Raw genomic sequence first — 20,848 nt, 5'->3', positions numbered from 1 at the left:
TGGATAAATGTGCTTAATACAAACAGAAATAACACTATTGACAAGAACATGTGTTGATGTGACTGCAATGGGGATCACATTAACATTACAGCAATGTCATTTTCCTTACACTAGTTGTCTTTGAATGCCAAGGTCAAGAGAGTGAAGCGATGTAGTTTGACTGCTGTGTGTTAAGAGACAGCAAAGACTTCCTGTTTGAAACCACCAAGACAGAAGGGGAAAAGTCAAGCCCAAAAAAGATTCTGACTGTGTTACAAAAAATACATTTGGACATTTTAGACAATAAAGGGATGCAACTTTATTTGAATCTTATTTTAGAAGAAGATTGACTGCAGGACAAAATATATAAGTTCAGGATTATTTTTAAACATGTCAAAACTTTAAGTGTTTTGCATCATAGTCTAAACACATGGCTGTACGTATGGTAACGTATGAATGGTATGGCATATTACTTGGTATTTCTTTACATGATGTGTATATATTTATGTAATGTTTTATTCCAAGAAGAAGAAGAAAGAATGAAAAGAAATATCATTTCAAATGCAAAAACAGACAGCAAACAGGTCGAGCAGTAACTGATGTTGTGGTTTTGTTTCTACTGCACAGTGTCACATGTGTGGGGGTGTGTAAGCTAACACCCTAACACCTAGGGTGTCTAAACTAAAGTGCCACACTAAATTAACAGCTGCGCATTCTGGATTATTTACAGTCTTTTTCAACTTTAAGGATATTTTTTTGTAAAATAAGAAACGTTCAACAGCTGCAAGTGCTTGTTGGAAAAGTCACCACCAATCTCTTTGGTTTTAGTGACATTTAGCTCCAGTCAGTTGTTGCACCAATCAAAAACCTGGGGAAATAAAGCCCTGGGAGATACAGCCTGTGGCAGATACTGACAGCAGATACAGCAGGACCATGTGTAAAAGGGGTGGTTTTGTACGATAGCTTGGCTGCTTTCATGTCATGCTTAACTTCTCTATTGACTTGCTTCTTCTCAGAATCAGAGCATGTGAAAAAGGAACTTTTCGTTCTGCTGAGGATTTCCTTGAGCTCTTTTTTATCCTTGTGTGTCCCTGCCATGGCCTATCACCTAATGCATATGGCCCCAGACCCTGCTGCAAGACAGACTCATGTCTCTGTTTCATGTTTGGACGATCTGGGCCCATAGACAAAGTCCCAGCCATTGGTCGCGCACCAATGTGCTCCAAACACAGGCCTAGGCCCCCTGGTCACTAAGTGGGACATGCTGTTCCTAATTGATAATGTCTTTGAGATCTGTGCTTTATCTGGCCCTCCACCTATTACCCCTTTCCCATTGGAGGCCTTATGAGGGGCAAATTAAGACAAAACAGATTCTGGGATGTTGAGGACACTTAAGCTTCTCCACCATAATTCGTTGGTCGTTGGAGGACAAGACAATCAAGTGTGTGTTGGTTATTTCCTCCTTTATTGTACCAAGGATCCTGATCATCCTGAACAATGTAGAATGTACACAATGAATCAAATATCTATAAATCAACCACAGAAGAGCCTTTTTCTATTTTGTGAGTTTTCTGAAACTACAGGATATCTAAAATTGTTGAAAATGGTCATGTTTCTATTCTACTGCTTTACACTGAAGTAAACACATTCAGTCCAGGTATGTTCTCTGTTCATCTTCTTCTTCCACAAAACAGAACCATCTGCATCTGGACAATCCTGTAAATGACAACAATGAACTCAGTGCATTTTGAATATTTAATGAACGACTTTATTCTGACTAATAGAAAATACCTTTGGTTTGGACAGAGGTGAGAGTCTTACATGCAATTCTGAAAAATAAAATGGAATGTCAGACATGTAAAATTACCCTCTAAAATAAGCCCAGAAGTGTAATTAATCATACCTTTATAATTGCAGCTGTGACTGTTCATCATGCACACCGAGAAAGCCAGATACTCTACCAGAAAGGTGCTGAATGATGATGCACCACACAGGAAGTAAACTGAGAACTGAGAGTATTTATCATCTGTAGATGAACACAGCAGCAGACAGAGGTCAAGGTTTCAGTTCCATGGTGAAGAAGAACAGGCAGTAGAGCTTGAACAAGTACAGTTAGCGATTTACTCCAACCACCAGTTCTGTTGAATAAGTTTTTCTCAAGTACCCAGGCTCTGAAACCAATGAGTTGAGGTGGAATGGCCTTTTATTTTAAGTTTAAGCCAATTAAAGAATTGTTTTTGAGGTTCATAATCTAAATCCAAGTTATCATTGTCAAATTCCTAGTTTGACTACAATATTTCCACACAAAGCTTTTGTTCAGGTATTTGCAACTCAGAAATTATCAGGAATAAAACTTATCATAAATTGCACCTTTTCGCTGAGGAGTCACCTCTCTACAGTCACTGTGAACATGTCACACTGCTTTGAAACATGTAATGTAAAGAACAAAGACTTTTGTGCTAGGAGCCAGATTTGCCAAAAACCAGACCTGGTAAAACTAGTGGCTTGCCATGCTCATTTCTTTTTTCATTTTTGTGACTTTGTTGACTTTTATTATTTGAGAGATGAGAACCATTTTGTTGTGGCTTGGGTTTCTCGCCTCCTCCCCCCACCTGCAGGATCGGCAGGCAGGGACGGGCCAAACTCTGATGAGCGCTGAGCCTCTGGCGCACCTGCAGCGCATTACCTTAATTCAGCGGCTACTTAAACTCCCCTCTCGGCCTCTGGTGCTGAATTGTTGTTTTGCCACAGCGTCTAGCTCCCACCCTCTGTGATCTCCAGTTTTTTGCCTCCTGTTTTCTGTGTTTACTTCCAGCGTGTGAGTTTGTTCCAGTGCCTCGTCACTGCGTCTTTGTTTGTACTTTTTCTCGACGGTTTTTCCCTTTTATGGTGATTTTTACTTCGTAGATTTTCTGTTGTTACTTTGCTAGAGTTGTTTCCGTTGCTACTTTGATTGATTTCTGCGTCTTGCACCTTTTTGTTATCAATAAAGAGCCGTATCTGCTACTCTGCATCTGGGTCCAGGCCTCCTTGACTTCCCATAACACATTTAAGTTAAATATAATTTGTATGCATTCGTGACAGCATTTTTGAGACAGTCTTCATGTTAGTGTGCTCATATTTTTCAACAAACCAGTAAATACGTAACAAAAAAAACCCTCCCGTTTATCTGTGCCCAGGTCAAATAAGCAAATTCTGTTTAATTTGAGTTCAATTTAAGTCATGGTATGAATGTGATTCAAAGATAAGTTATTGATAATGAAGTCAGAATTATAATTCTGCAGTGTCAATATTTAGGTAAAAAAAGTTTGTCTTATATATGAACAAATCAAATAATCAATTCAAATTCCTGAATCCAAGTTGAAGTCATAACAGTCGAAACTCAGAATACCGGAGTCATGAACATAGAAGGTAATTCACCCTCAAAGACCTGTTTGGTTCCATCTCCATGTAAAATTTGAAATGGGCTATAAATGTTACATTTCCTCCACATTTTAGAAAGTAAAAGCTCCATATAACAGAGAATCAGGGGATATTTAGGCCATATCTGTTTAAACATAAGGTTAATTTTTCTATCAATCGCTATATATTTTGAAACGAACTGAACATTGCTAACTGGGGTAACCTTTCTATGGACAATAAAATAAATTAGTGGATTCTGGCTTAATTTTTTTTTAAACTGGATATTATGTAAATTATTTCTACAATATATATAAAATAATCTGCACAAAAATATGTAGCACTTTAACAACTTGTATAAACCTTTTGAATAAAATGATTTCAAACACACTCACCCTCAAACACCAGCTTGGTTCCATTTCCAAACAGAATGTGTCCACATGCTGCAACAGTACAATAGTAGGTCCCAGTCTGAGAAGTGTTCAGGTTCTTCATGGAGATGCTGTGGAAACAGGTGTTGGTTTTCCTCTCACACTGCTTATTCCCGCCTGTATGGCTGTACATGAGTCCCAGTTGAGATTGTCCAGAGTTTCTGAACCAGTAAACAGTGTGATCCCCATCACAAGTCCACCCAGTATGTACTGTACAATTGAGCGTCACAGAACCTTCTGCTTGGATAGAATGTGATGCTGACTGATCTATAGTCAACCCTGAACCCTCTACAATGACATTATGACCTTCTGTAAAGTCAAATACATTTAAATACTGATTTACACAATAATAGGTGGCTGAGTCTGATAACTTCAAATCTGTTATTGTCAGATTAGTTCCTTTGTTACCAGGATATATTTAGAAATGTGGATTGGTTTTGAAGTCATTCACAAATATCCAAAGTTTACTTGATATCCAGTACGTACAGATCAGCCTCGGCCTCTCTCCCAGAATTTGTTCAAACAAAGAGATCTTGGTAGAAACATCATCTCTGTGAAGACACGGCAAAGTCAGGTTCTCTCCAGGTTTGACCAAGATAAAATTGGTCTTCCAAATCAAAGATGGAGAAAATTCCCTTGTAGCTGTTTAAGATAAAATTAAACAAGCACAAAAGGAGGAAGATTAATATTATTAAGAAATTAATAAGAAAATGTGCAATTAATAATATATACATACTGTATATTCACCTCACCAATTTTCTCTAAGCACATCAGACAGAAAACAAACTTTGCAGACGCCATCTTGCTCCAAGTGTTGGGCAGAGTGAAGAGAAGACTGGTTCTTTGTACACTGATAAATGCAGAGTTTGTGTCTGTGTCTGATTGGGCAGTCAGAGATGACTTGAGGGTGTGACATACAGGAAACACGATCACATGTAATCTGGCCGATAAAGGTGAAAGATTTGCCAGAGAGAACTAATACGTTTAGCGATCCATTTTCTGTCATTTCTCACTTAATTGGTGCGAGTGCTGGTGCATAGGCTTGCTACATTTGGGCAGGAAGTGCACGCTGGACTAGTTCATGGCAAGACAAAGATCCAGTGGTTCAAGTAAATGCTCAGTAATTAGTTTCATGAAACACTTGTTTGACCACGTTCCTTTAGGCGTTTATAATCACTTGTGTCATGGGGGGAGGGCTGTTGTGTTTTTACTTCAAATTAATGAAGAAAGCCTTGATATATACATCCTTCTCCATGCTGTGCCTTTTTTTTGTATCTTGAATTCCCGCTTCTGCAGACACTTCTACTTTCTGTTCAAAGCACATGTCATTTACTTTTCAAGCTTTTTTCACACTAAATTACGATGTGATTCGTGTGTGACCTTATATCAACAGCATGGTATACCCACAGTGATTACATTGGTCCTGACGTGATGGTATCATAGAGGTACCTGTTTGCAATAGTATAGTTATGTTTGACTTCATGTGAAATTAACATCACCCCAAACTCAGACTGGTGTCACTACACAAATAAAAAAGTCTTTAATCTATGAAACATATTTTTACAAAGATCAATCAATAACATCACATTCCCGTATGTCAATATTTGAGGTGTTCCTTAAATTGTTTTATGTTGTGCAACATCCTATGCCGTAGTCTGATGATGTGGCTGTATAGATTATACTGATGAGGTAGCCAATGGATACAAGATATTTCTCAGTGTTAGACTTCTGTGGTCTTGCAACTTAAGCCCTTGGGCTTCTAATTAATTTCTTATAACCTTTGAGTGTTATTCTGACGCACACATTCTAAAACATTAAAACAAACAACACAAAGTTTTAAAATATTTCTCTACAAAATAAAACTACAACAGCAGAACACACATTATAAATTGAGCATGGCCGAGTGGCCAGTTTGAATTAATTTTCAGCTAAATATCAAGCCTAACTTTTGCTGGTTTTGAATGTTGTAAACTGGGGGTCTATTAGGAACAGACTAAACATATGGCCACTGGATCAATTCGATTTAAATGGCAAATTGATCATGTGGTGCAATGGAAGGTACAGACAATGATTGTTCAAGTATGTGGAGAGTATGTGCAAGTATACAAATGTTTGTTGTTTTGTGAGGTTGTGTGCATGGGGGGGGATGCAGGTATATGTATGTTAATGTGTAAAGACATTGTGGAAGACATGCATCATCCCAGTTCTTAAGAAGAATCCTCCCAGGGAGCTGAATGTCTTCTGACCAGTGAAACTCACCTCACACCACAGCACGGGACAAACTTAGCATGATAGTAGTGGACCTGGATTCCTGGTTCTCCAGCTACCGTATCTCACCGACAGGCCACAGTATACCAGCCTGAAAGACACTGTGATTAGCAGCACAAGAGCACCCCAGGGCACAGTGCTGGGCCCTCTACTATTAACCCTGTACACATTAGACTTTTACTACAACTTTGAGCTGTGCCAAATTTAGAAGTTTGTCGATGACACAGCCATTGTGGGATGCATCAGGGACAACAAAGAGATGGAGTAACAACAATCAGATGGAGCGTAGGAGCCTGTTCATGGAATGCCTGGAGCCACATGAACCATATACACCTCAACGCCTCAAAGACAAAGTAACTAGTCACTGACTTTGGGATGTCTAGACCAAAACTATGACCAGCTCTTAGAGAAAGAGTTGAGGTGGAGGCTGTGAAGTTCTACAAGTACCGTATTATGACTATAAGGCGCACCTAAAACACTGAGATTTTCTCAAAAATCGACGGTGCGCCTTATAATATGGTGCGCCTTGTGTGTGGACTGAGTTCCAAAATCTGCAGTTCGCCTTTGGTGGGTGCACTACGGTAAACGCTCCGCCAATCGATTAGCGGCACACCTACGCATAAGGATCCCCTAAAATGGCGCCGGTCAAGCGAGACGTGTATGAATGAGGCTTACTTTAAACTGCAGGACATTAAATATGCGGCTGAAAATGGCAATCGAGCAATCTTAGTGTTTTCGCTTTATGAGGAGGCGGCATCTCTCCATACGCGCGAGGACAACTGTTGCGCAGCGGCTGCCCGCGGATTACCAAGAGAGGGCGGCCATCTTCCGCACCTACTGCCGCGACAAGATAACCGCGCCCAGCCACATCACCAACATGGAGGAGATCCCTTTGACATTTGACATCCCTTTGACCCACACAGTGGAGAAAAAAGGGAACAGCACGGTGGCGATATGCACAACGGGGCACGAGAAGTCGTCGTTCACCGTGGTTTTTGGCTGCCACGGAAATGGACAGAGCGCTGGATGATGGAAGGCAAACACTCCTTCACAAAGACTATGAGGCAGCGGCGGGCAAGTTATGCCACCATATGCGGGTGGATTGTAGTCGCATGGGCTATGATACCGTCTTCATGTATTGGAAGAGCTTTAACAAAATCAACGCTGAAGCGGAACCGGTTGGTGAGTCTGATTCAGATGATGAAGAAGAGGAATTCGGGATGTTGGACATTGAAATAGTGCAGCTGTTTAATTCAGATACAGACGATGAAAACCTTGATGGTTTTGTGGCGGAAGAATTAATATTTTGTTCAAAATCCATTTGCCAGTTTTTTTTTAAATGTATCGAAACTCACCGTTTTACTTCCGTTGTCATTTTTTACTGTATGTTTTAGCATACGCCTAATAATACGGTGCGCCTAAATGTATGTTTTAAATACAGAAATAGCACCCGCAACTGAGACTGCGCCTTTTATTACAGTGAAAATACGCTAAATAATAATATTTGTAAAGATTTTGCTTTACGATTATGGCACTTTGTGATCAGTAATTGCAACATGATGAAAGTGGCACAACACAAGGGGAGACACACATGAGGTGAACTGACACAGGGGTGGCATGGTTATGTAGGGGCTAAAATAGCTGCCACAAAGCAAGAAGGTTCCTGCAGTCAGGGGGGTTTTTTTGTGCAGAGTTTGCCTGTTCTCCCCGTGTCCATGTGCATTGACATTAGAAGTGAATGAGGGAATGAACAGTTGTTTGTCTTTGTGAGTTAGAAGTGGGATAAGCGGCCACCTGTCCCCTAAAAAGAGATAAAGAAGTCGAAGACTGATAGAGGGATGGACAAAAATCCATTTGCCAGTTTTTTCACAATTCTAACTGTTGAAGGTCTTTTGTTGCAAAATAAAATTTTAATTGATTATATATTAACAATGGCAGCTGTGACTGCTTTTCATCATGCTGAATGCTGATGCACCAATTAGGAAGCTAACCAAGGTCTGCAGATTCAAAAAGCAGCAGACAGATGTCAAGGTTTCAGTTGTATTGGGAATCTTGAGCAGGTAATAATTTTTAATTAAATCAAAAATTAATATTTGTATTGTGTTCAATTTTGTTATCTGTTTTGTTAGTCTTTATGCCCCAAGTTTTACAAAAAAGAGGTCAACAAAGATAGCTAAACATTTTCTAAACTGCTGGCAAATTGGATCCCAAATAAGCAAAAATCGTTCCTGGGAAAAATTGTTCCGGGGAGAGAGACCACGGTGGACACAGCAGGAGTACGCCAACCCTTTGGATAATACTGCCCCTGCCTTAGCATTTCTATGTATCCAAGACATAGCCTGCTGCTGTTTACATGGTCATGATCACATAATGGAGCATTTGTCTCATCCAGTGGGTGTTTTGGTCAACTTAATAGTCCGATGGATATGAATGCTTGTGAAAACCATTGTTGCAGCTTTTGACTTCACAAATTAAGGACTGCAACAGCACGATACAAGCTTTGTCTTCATAAAATGAATATACATATATGGAGGTAATCTATCATTTGTCGACATGGCCAGAAAAAACAACTTTATTAGGAAAACTTTGCCTCATCGAGACTGATAAATGATACAATTGAAAATGTAAAACCGGTATGAGTAAATACAAAATACTTAATTAGGTCCTGTGTTAAGCTGCAATGACAACAAGACATCTACAGCCTCACAGCAGAGTACACACATTCATTCTGTCTGTTCTGCATTGATCTGTTGGGCTGGTTGTTCCTCAAAGCTGCATAATGGAGGTTGTTTTCCTCTTGGTAGCCCTGGAGATATGTGATAAAGGGTAAGTTAGTGTGTGTAAATAAGGATTATTTATACATATAAACTTAAAAAAAAAAAATCAAAATTGTCTCCACCTCTGCATTTGCTCTGGATGAAGCTTGGACTCTTGATTGAGAGTCTGTTTTAAAACACAGGAAGACATTTTTTTAAAGTAATTTTCCCAGTTAACCTTTAAGAATATTCAAAATATATTACATCAGTTACCCAGAGAGTGATGACTGTTTTTCCTCTTTGTCATAAAAACTGAAATGGATAATAAAACAACCACAATGATGGTAAATATCCAGGCCGCACTGAGGAAATACACCAAAACAAGATGGTTTCCTTCATCTGTCACGAGATGCATCAGAAATTGTGATATCCGCGATGCCGTTTCAGATAATCATTTAAGTATTTCAACAAATTTGTCCTCTCACTTTATATTAAGCTAGTTATGATGTCATTACTGTGTAACTCAGGGAGACAATAGACATCGCCAGTCACAAATTATTTTATAAAGTAACAATATACTGTAGAAGCAGAACCTCTACTGACATAACAAGGAATGAGTTAAAGTGATACTTTGACCACAAATATTATGTTTCTCCTCATTTTAGATACTGAAAGCTCTGTGTAAACAGAGAATTGGGGGTTATTTAGGCCATATCTGTTTGAACTGGTAAATCTTTTCGATAAAACACTATATATAAACCAACTGAACAGAGCTAATTAGGATAACCTTTTTATAGACAATTAAATAAATTACTGGATGCGGGCTTAATATTTTTAAAACTAGATAATATGTAATTTTTTTCTACAATATACAGAAAATAATCTGCACAAAATTAGAGCACTCACCCCCACACATCAGCTTGGTTCCATTTCCAAACAGAATGTGTCCACATGCTACAACAGCACAATAGTAGGTCCCAGTCTGAGAAGTGTTCAGGTTCTTCATGGAGAAGCTGTAGAAACAGGTGTTGGTTTTCCTCTCACACTGCTTGTTCCTGCCTGTATGGCTGTACATGAGTTGCAGTTGAGATTGTCCAGAGTTTCTGAACCAGTAAACAATGTGATCCCCATCACATGGCTGAGTCTGATAACTTCAAATCTGTTATTGTCAGATTAGTTCCTTTTTTACCAGCATGTAGTTCAAAACGTGGATTGGAGTCATTAGCACATCTACAATATTCAGTTGTTACCCAGTACATAAAGAGCAGAATCGGCTTCTCTCCCAGAGTTTCTTTAAACCAAGAGATCTGGGTAGAAACATCACTTCTGTGAAGACACGGCAAAGTCAGGTTCTGTCCAGGTTTGACCAAGATATAATTGGTCTTCCAATTCAAAGATGGAGAAAATTCCATTGTAGCTGTATGAGCTAAAAACAAAATACAATTAGAAATGAACACCGTTTAATGTTTAAATCTAGAATTTTGCAAATGATGCCATAGATAAACAAAATACAAACAAAAAAGAAATCCTCACCAAATTTCTCCAAACATATCAGCCAGAAAATCAACTTTGCAGATGTCATCTTGCTCCAGGTTTTGGGCTGAGTGAAGAGAAGACTGGTCCTTTTTAAACTGATAAATGCTGCACTTGTATGTGATTGGGCAGCCGGAGATGACTCGAGGGTGTGAGATACAGGAAACATGATCACTTGTAATGTCAGATTTGCTTGATAAAATTGATGTTGGGGAAATTAAAGGAAGATTTAAAGGTTAAAAAAACCCACAAGAAAAAACTTTGGATTCCCTTAAGAATAGGATTTTGCTTCATATATAAATAGAATTCAATTTGAGTTGAGTTATAATGTGCATCATTTCTAACCAATCAACAACAACCAACCAAGCAACCAACCAGCCAACCAACCAACCAGCAATCATTCTTTTTTATTTTTTTCATGTTGCAGTAATGCATCCAGTGAATGCTCACTAATTATTATGACAGACAGCTTTTGGAAAATGATGCAGCAACGAGGGGTAGCATGGGCTCAAACAAGATTGTTCACGTAAGAGGGAGCAGTTTCAGGTATTAGTCTGTCGGTCAGCATGAATGACATGATCTTAATGTGGGCAGGTACAGTAGACCTCCATCAGCAATGAGGTGGCATGGGCCTGCTTTCGTTGGACTATCTGAATTGGTGGAAATATGGGAGATCACCATGACTTGTATCAGCATTTGTAGGTTTAATGGCCTGGCTTTTCTGAGGTTGGATATGGCAAAGTGACGGGATGACAGGGAGACTGATGCTACATGATCACAAAACCTCAGATGGTCAACAATCATGACTCCAAGGTTTCAAACAGCCTCGATAACAGGCAGGGGCCAATTTTGTGATCTATGTTTTGATGAATGGATAGTTTTGCCAAGGAAAGAAGGAGCTCATTTTCACCATGGTTAAATTGAAGGTGGTGGCCCTGCATCCATGCGGATATGTCTGAGAGACATGGTGAGATCTAGTCTGAGCCTGAGGGTTAGTCTGGGGAAAATGAGACACCGAACTGGGTGCCATGTGGAAAGCAGTGGTATAAAAGACCATGGGAGACCATGGGATGATTTGCCTGAGCAATGTTGCGTATATGGCAAAGAGCAGCAGCCCCGGCACCGATCCTTGGGTGACCCCAGTGGAGAACTAGTGATGAGCCAAAAGTTGATCATGCCACGACACCCTGAATGAATGCCCAGATAGGTACAATTCAAAACAGGAAAGTCAGAGCAACAGAGCTGAGATCCTCCATATATTCACTATTCACGAAAAAAGTTCATTTGATTGGCTAGCAAGAAGTGACACTGACTGCCCTTGTTTGGAAACCATGAACACGTGCTGAGTGGCTCGCACCTTGTCGAACAAGCTCAAGTCCACACGATGAAGATTACGTCAAAAGCAATTTCTTACGAACAATTTCTTAAACCACCTGGCTTCTGGGTTAAAGTTCTTGAATTTGGCTTAAAAGGGGGGGAGGGGTCTACTTAATTAGCAACACAAGAGAGATAAGCACACCTTTATTCACCATAACTGGAAAATGTTTGAAAGAGGGGTTGATTTTGCTCTTACAACAAAAAATTGTGCCCCCATTGCTTTAATTGCTGGTTGATGGGATCCTCTGAATATTCTTAACAATGAATTCCACATGAACCATTACAATAATAATATATCGTCCAAATTTCATCTTGCCAACATTAGCCAACATGCATGAAACCACTCTCTTGCTGCACAAATTTGGATGAAACAGTTGAATCCTGCTATGTTGTAGTTGATCATGATCCTCTTCTCTTGTGAAATTAACTGGACTGATCACAACAGAACCTTTCTTAAGAGAACGCTGCTACAATGGAATATATTTGGTTGTTACTTCTTTGTGGTCAGCTTTGAACAGAAACTCTGCGTAGACTTCCTGTCAGCAGCCACACAGACAAAGCACACGTTAAAGCTCGTTAGACTGAGAGCTAATCTTTTACTGGTAGCCACACTGATGGGGTTGTGTCATGCAATATGTACATTTACAAGAAACAGCTAAAAAATATAGTAAAGTATAGTATTGTTTGTCCTGATTGGGAAACATTTCACACTAACTGTTTAACACAAATGAAATCATAGCCATTCTGTTCCGTTGAAATGATACAGTAGAACCTTTGCTTTTGAATTTAAATATAACAGGCGTAGGTGAAATATCAGCATCACCATCTTTGATCCATCCATCCATTCTCTGCCGCTTATCCGGGGTCGGGTCGCGGGGGCAGCAGCCTAAGGAGAGAAACCCAGACTTCCCTCTCCCCAGCTACCTCCTCCAGCTCATCCGGAGGGATCTCCAGGCGTTCCCAGGCCAGTCGAGAGACATAGTCTCTCCAACGTGTCCTGGGTCTCCCCGGGGGTCTCCTACCGGAGGGACATGCCCTGAACACCTCACCAGGGAGGCGTCCAGGGGGCATCCTGACTAGATGCCCAAGCCACCCCATCTGGCTCCTCTCAACGCGGAGGAGCAGCGACTCTACTCCGAGCTCCTCCCGGATGGCAGAGCTTCTCACCCTATCTCTAAGGGAGAGCCCAGCCACCCTACGGAGGAAGCTCATTTCAGCCGCTTGTACCCGTGATCTTGTTCTTTCGGTCATTACCCAAAGCTCATGACCATAGGTGAGGGTAGGAACGAAGATCGACCGGTAAATCGAGAGCTGAGCCGCAAGGCGAAGCTCTCTCTTCACCACTACGGACCGGTGCAGAGTCCGCATTACTGTGGACGCCGCACCGATCCGCCTGTCGATCTCCCGCTCCATTCTTCCCTCACTCGTGAACAAGACCCCGTCTTTGACCCCATCTTTGATGACATACTTTACTATCTCATACTTTACTAGCTTTAGATAGCAAAGCTGCTGACGTCGATCCCAAACTATGGACACCATATAGGCCCAATTTTGTCCCATCAAAATTAATCTCATAAAACCTTTGGACTGTGGGACAAAGTCATCTATCCAGAAAAAAACAAAGGTGACACGGGAACTCCACTCCCAAAGACCAAATTTCCTGAACCTTCCTTGTACAGATCTGATAAAGTGTCTGTCTTTGTGGTGGTTTGCGACACCTAACCACAACCACATTGCCTCTTATTAGAGTTGAGTACATTTGATGTGGATCTAAACTGAAAAACATTTTTTTATTTCTGTCAATTTTCAAGCAAGACTCGAGCAGGCTGCCCTTCCTGTATTCAACTTCTGACTTGTTTTTCCACTAATGGAAACTTTAACTCTGAGGTTTGCGCCACCTTCACCGCAGCAGTGAAAAGTAAATGTGAGACGTAACATTCATGCTCAACATGCAGAATATTTATAGATTGTCTTTATGGACACTGAGTTGTTTTTGTTAAAGAGACCCATTTCCACATCCTCGGAAAAAATGTATCCAAAAAGTTAAATTAACTTAATTTCCTTTGATTTAACTTTGATATATAGTTTACATTTCCTCTTAGTTTTATAATTGATACTGAGTTCCATCATTAATGGGATTTTTTTTTTTAACCCGACAGCAGCATAACAGAGGTCACCTCCATCATGGCTCTGTTAATAACACAGTAAAAAAACGGAGAAAAGGTTAGTTTAATAATAATTAATTTATTTACCAGGTCATATGATTCTTTCAAAATAGTCTAGCGATAAGTTACCGTGGTGTCAGCACCTGCAGAAACTGATGAGAGGAGGGCTCAGGACGCAGCCTGAGCATGTGCTCACTCTGAACATGTTTGATTTGTGGGCTAGAGAATTAATTGCGAATTCAGTAAAAATATCAGAATATGTGCAGCATTCACATTTGAAGCGATATGTTACATTTGTCAGTTTACGTTTTGGATGCAGCACCAGCAGAGAGGTTACTGCGTTCAAATGAAGCACACCGTGATTGTGGTCTGTATGTGCTTGAATTGTCAAAGCTGTGTTCAGATCACACTTCCTGAGTCATGCAGCTTGACAGCAGGAGGTTAGTCGCACAAAGGAAAAGCAGATCAGCTTAAACTAGTCTGTTAACTTCTTTGTACACTTCTACGCTTTATTTGCAGAATTATTTTCACTCTTTGCTCACGTGCTCAATATTTGTGTGCAGTTAGCTACCTTTCAAAGAACAGTTATGCAGATTTGTTGGCTGACATGCAACTGTGGCAACAAAGACCTGCATTACAAAGGAAATGCTGTTTGAACAGTTGTCTACTGCAGCCACAAATTAGTTAAATAGACAGAGACTGCAGCAGGTATCAGCAGCAACGATTGCTTGTTGTACTCAAGTTGTATGGTGGAGATTCAAATGTCATGTAACTGTGGAAAAATGGGATTTTCTTACAGGCAGAATTAGAAACATTTTAGGAGACATCTTACCCTAAACCGATGACACACAAGAACTTTTCCAGTTAATTTATTTTGTACAGACTGAGAAAAATACAAAAATTAAATACACTCATGAGGTGACCTTACAAACACTTGCACCGCCCTCTTCCTTTATGGGAGACATGTAAAACACAAAAGCCTTGAAAACGTCAGAGCCAACAAAGACCATCTGGGTCAAAACCCGTTTTGACATCCTGTACGAGAGCCGATAAAACCACCATGATGAACTTGATGCGAGTGAGCTTGATCAGAGCAGGAGCTCAGACACAAAGTGAGAAAATGATTTTCTTTCAACTCAGTTGGCTGCAGGATGTTTACACATCAACACAGGTGTTGGTGGGGAACAACTCATCTTTATTTTTTTCATTTGAAATAGAGAAAAGAGATTTAACAAAAACATTAATTAGGTATATATGTATGTGTGTGTATATAAATATGTATATGTATGTGTGTATATACAGTATATATATAAATATGTGCTTGTGTGTGTTCCTCAAAACTGAATGTCTGTCAAGAATGACCTCAAGAACAACACAAATTACATTATATCTGAGGGTAAAACAGTGCTCCCGTAGTGCATTCACATCATCAGGGCAACATATCAGGTGTGTAACTGGTCATATGATGAACTGGCCAGAAACTGAATATTTGACATAAAAGACTTGGATCGTAACGGCGTTGAGATGAGCGAGCTCTGTGCATGGACCCAACATCTGGTTGGGAATTATACTGCATTACCTGGTGGGGCAACAGTTTCCTAGCGGTGGCTGCTTTAGCCTAAATGCATAGTCCTCACATACTTGAGTAGGCTGTATGTTGGATAGACGAAAACAGAGTTATGGTCTAAGACAGAGGCATGAGAGGTCAACTGCAAGAGAGTGTGACAGAGAGAGAGAGAGAGAGAGAGAGGAAGAGAGCTTTGCAAGACCATATTTACCTCGTAAACCCTGCTTTATCCCTCCAGTCTCATTTGTGGCCATAACAGCAACTGATCTTCATGTTATTTACTTTTGAGCATCTGTTTAATACAATGATACAAAGACGATAAACGCCTTTTTATGTGTTCAAAAATCTTCACAGAAACCACAAACACAAAGAAACCACATAAAGTAGAAACTATGCTAAACTTCTTCCATTTTGGTTTGCAGCAGTAAAATATAACATCGGCAGAACTGTATGTGATAATGTCTGGCTTCAATTTTCACAGTTTCTCTTGTAAGAGGTAAAACTAATTAGATTTTTTTTTGATAAATTTTATTGAGCTCAGCTGGAATCACAGAATCTTCTCGAGTTAAATCGTCCATTTTTGTGTGTTGTGTTTCTTAAAGTGGGAACTACAGTAGTGCACACTTTTACCTCCACTTTCTATAATTGCTTTTCACATCACTCTGCACCAAAGTCACCAAATGTGTTGTGATGTGAGACCACATGCACCTCAACCACTAATCAGGAACCTTTTAGAATGTTTAAAGGTTCCTTTTCCAAGTTTGAAAAAAAGAAATCTGCACAGACCAAATATTACAAGGATATCCAAAGACACTAACAATTGCATTTGTGTACGATTAAGTAATAAATATGGCTGACATCATTTTCATGGGACCACCAGATTTGTACCACACACAGGTGGGATGATGTCTGTTAAGATGATGACTGTTCAGGATTCATTCATTTTAAGCTAAAGGCCTGAATGCAGAATCAGATCTTAATTGTATGAACATCTCGTTTATATTTCAAGTAATGTTGAGAAGATAATAAACCCTAAACCCATCATCTGAAAAAAAGTCAGAGTAGCATGGTCTCCAAAATAAAAGTGATATTTCAGAGGTTTCGATAAATTAAAATTGCTCTTACAATGTGTTTCCACTCACGAGTGTTTTAGATAAGACCTCTGAGGTTCTTCAGAAATCTTATCTTCTGAGTCTCACATTTGCGGGTTTGCTGCTGAGACTCAGGCCCAGGTGATGTATACCAAAGTACATAAAACAGCAAAATATTATTCATGCAAACTTGGCAGTTGAAATCACTTTATGTTGGCATGTTTTTTTTAAAAAGATATTCTCCTTTATTTAAGAAAAAAATACATTCTCGACAGGTTTGTATAGGTTGATCAAGCATTACATATCACTTAAAAAGTTACTGTATTTTATACACATTGAACAGATTAAGAATATGAACAGTATTAAGAAACAAAGTAATAAACTCTTAAACACAACAATGTACATAATCATTCACCCAAAGCTGAAACATGTTTAGCGATGATGCTTTACTCTTCCGTACACACATTCTTCGTTTATGGCTCCCATCTGTCTCTTTGGTCTGTCGGTCATACTCGTCCGTAAGGCAGCATAGTGGAGAACATCCTCATTTGTGTGGCCCTTTTGTTGAAACAGAAAATAGGAAATACCTATATGATGCACAGCAATCGGGATGTTTTTATTAATATAGATAACAAGTACCTCTTCATTTGTGGTAGGATCATCTGAATATCTCAAGGTACTTCCTGAAACAAAACAAACCGTAATTGTGTCATTGTGTTTTACTTTAAGTTCACAAAAACATTTACCTCCACTGCGGCCGCTTTGGCTCTTGTAGATATTGCACAGTAAGACGGCCATGAAACTGGCCAGAATGGTGGTGAACGCCAACGCTTCACTCAGAATATACAGATTAAGATAACCATCTGCAGATTCAGAGAGATTAGATGATGCATTGTCTCATATTTAATTTCTTAGATGAAACCGACTCACCTTCTGCTCCGGGTGGCTTTTGGGGTAGCTTTAGAAAGTGTCCACATGTTACAACAGCACAATCAACAGCCAGGTTGTTTGCTGGCAAACTGTAGAAACAAGTGTTGTTTTTCCATGTGTAAAGAGCTCCTGGATCAGATTTTCCAGATGTTCTCAGCTGGTATGCACCGTGTTCTTGGTCAATGGCTCTGCCATGTGCAGTGCAGTTGAACCTAACAGCACCTTCTGACTGATTCAAGTAATATTCTGGTCTCTGGATAAAGACTGGGATGTTCAAACCTGAACCCTTTATGATGATTGTAATTCCATCTTTGAATTCAAGTTTTTCTGAAAAGCTACTAGCGCAGTAGTACGTTCCTGTATCAGAGTGCTGTAAATTGGCAATCATCAAGTGATTTTGTTCTTTCTTTGCATCCAGTGCAAAACGTGAATTGTTTTACAAATTCATCATAAAACTTTGCACTTTCATCAAAGGTATAGAAGCTCGACACAAGCCTTGGAAAGTCTCCCATTATTTCTTTTTACCAATGATACTTTGCTACAAAATCAGATCTGATGAAACATCCCAAAGTTACACTGTCACCAATAGCTGCTGTAAAGTTTTTGTCTTTATCAACCATCAGAACAGTCTTCTCACCTGAAAAAACAGAACAAACAAAGCTATGAATTATTTTGAGGGTTGTTTGTTTCTTTCCATATTAAAAATATAAATGAGAGCGCTACAGTGCTAAGAGTCACCATATTAGATAGATAATACAAGAATAATAAATCACTCACCCATCTTCCCAGCAATCACACATACCAGATAGAAAACAAATGTAAATACCATTGTGTTGCTGTGCTGAATGAAACTAATTTTGTCCTTTCCTCCACTCAAGCCTGAGTTTACTGACTGACTGTGATTGGCCGACCCGGTTTCTTTGTATGTCTTATTAAGGAAACAAGGGTATGAGTTTCTCTGAGACCTTGTGACGTGTTGATTTTTTTAGACGCACTCGTGGAAAACTACATGAAAAAACATACGAGGGCTTTCTGTTTGAATCCAAGAATGACACATCTGGGTTTGCATTGATCCTTGCAACTTAAACAGTCAATTTTTAGTAACAGTTTGGGAAAACATAATGCATCTGTATCAGGACTGGATGGTCAGGAGCCATTTCACAGGCAATAATTAGCAAAAATCACAGATCATAAACTCACAAAACATAATTCTAATGATCCTTTTACTTCTCAACTTCATATATTTCCCAGGCTTGTCCAGTAGAGCAATGCAAAGAGACTAAAAATCATGTGTACATCAGAATATATTAATGTAAGTTTGTTATGATATGATTATGGGTAATTAAAGTCACTGTCAAGTCACGAGAGCATCGTGATTCAGAAAACTAAATGCCATATTTTAAAAACCCTTCAGCAGTGAAAGTATCTTTGTTCTAAAAAAGAAATAATAAATCCTGCAAGCAAAGCAATAACTGAGTCCTGTCACCATCTGTTCTGCCATAAGCAGGACAATGCTGCCACTCCCGTCACTCTCTCCACAGCCTCATGCCTGACTTTCCAGCACTCATTCCTGGACTCATTTCCTTTTACTGACCCTGCCTGTTCCATGTTACAACCAGTCTAGGAGCTCTGAGCCTAACACAAACCCCCAGCTTCCTCAAGGTCTAAGTGACCAATGACACAAAGTTAATCAAAAGTTAACATGGGTGATCATTTATACCAAGGATCATTCCAAAAATCAAAATTCAAAAGGTTTTATTAGCACAAATATCCTCAGAGTGACTTTTAGCCAAAATAACAATCAGAATCAGTCTAATTGAAAAGAAACAACCAAAATGTTCCCTAACAGGCAATAACCAAAATACATTCCTTAATCTACCTAACTTCAAAAACAGGAGAAGACAATATAAAAAATGTGGCCGTGCACTTTTACACATCACAATGATTCAAAACACATCAGAGGCCCACTGGATTATTGAGGAAGTTGAGGTGCTTGCAGGTGGCAGCAATCTTCTGCTTTAAATTTAGTCCCTCCTGGACAATCCACCAATTGGCAGATACTTGATCTTCGGATGACCAATCCGGCATCTGGCACAGCACACATCCATTTGCATAATTTAACATCTGTCCCAGCCCTGGCCACTGTCTGCTGCCTGCCTGGTGATTTTTCATTATTGAAGTTTACTTCTGCAATTTGCTATGGGCCTACCTGCCATTCATCCTGGTGAACAAACATAGGACGTTAGATGGGTGATCCAAAATGAGGTTCAATATGAGGATTTTTAGCTGATAGCCATTGGATATAAAAGTGATGTCAAAAAGGTGAAAATACTAAAGATGATTACAAGCCCATCAAGGACCATGGAGGCTTTATTGGAAGGAAGTGGAAGGGGTTTCATCAAATGGACACAACATAAAGCAGCAATTTGTAGGCCATCGAATATGCGGCTGAGAATGGCAATCGAGCAGCTGCAAGACATTTTAATGTCCTGTGGGAACAAAGCAAGGCGGCCCGAGCTGGAAAACCGAGTGAAACGGTTGGTCGTTCACCGTTGTTCTCGGCTGCCACGGAAACGGACAGAGTGCTGGATGAAGGAAGGCGAACACTCCTTCACAAAGACTATGAGGCAGTGGCGGGCAAGTTATGCCACCATATGCGGGTGGATTGTAGATGCATGGGCTATGATACCGTCTTCATGTATTGTAAGAGCTTTCACAAAATCAACGCTGAACCGGAACCGGTCGGTGAGTCTGATTCAGATGATGAAGAAGAGGAATTTGGGATGTTGGACATTGAAATAGTGCAGCTGTTTAATTCAGATACAGAAGATGAAAACTTTGATGGTTTTGTGGCGGAAGAATGAATATTTTGTTCAATAAATGTGATGAAACTCACCATTTTACTTCCGTTGTCATTTTTTACTGTATGTTTTAGCATGCGTCTAATAATACGGTGCGCCTTATTTATGTTTTAAATACAGAAATAGTACCCGCAACTGAGACTGCGCCTTTTATTACAGTGCGCCTTATGGTCGTGAAAATACGGTAGTTCAAAAGTGCCATAATCATAATATTTTTCAAGATTATGATTATGGCATAACCATAATATTTGTAAAGATTTTGCTTTATGATTATGACACTTTGTGATCAGTAATCACAACATGATGAAAGTGGCACAACACAAGGGGAGACACACATGAGGTGAACTGACACAGGGGTGGCATGGTTATGTAGGGGCTAAAATGGCTGCCACAAAGCAAGAAGGTTCCTGCAGTCAGGGGGGCTTTTTTGTGCAGAGTTTGCCTGTTCTCCCCGTGTCCATGTGCATTGACATTAGAAGTGAATGAGGGCA

General features: G+C 39.7%; 2 pseudogenes; both read right to left on the bottom strand.

The window, feature by feature from the left end:
- Nucleotides 1-1,599: 1,599 nt before the first annotated feature.
- On the bottom strand, nt 1,600-4,737 carry LOC101068955 (uncharacterized; annotated as a pseudogene).
- A 5,138-nt stretch (nt 4,738-9,875) lies between these two features.
- LOC115248501 (uncharacterized) lies at nt 9,876-18,401 on the bottom strand (annotated as a pseudogene).
- Nucleotides 18,402-20,848: the final 2,447 nt, after the last annotated feature.

The sequence above is a fragment of the Takifugu rubripes genome, unplaced genomic scaffold (genome assembly GCF_901000725.2).
Source record: "Takifugu rubripes unplaced genomic scaffold, fTakRub1.2, whole genome shotgun sequence".
Lineage (NCBI taxonomy): Eukaryota > Metazoa > Chordata > Actinopteri > Tetraodontiformes > Tetraodontidae > Takifugu > Takifugu rubripes.
This window is presented reverse-complemented; position numbering and strand designations above follow the sequence as displayed.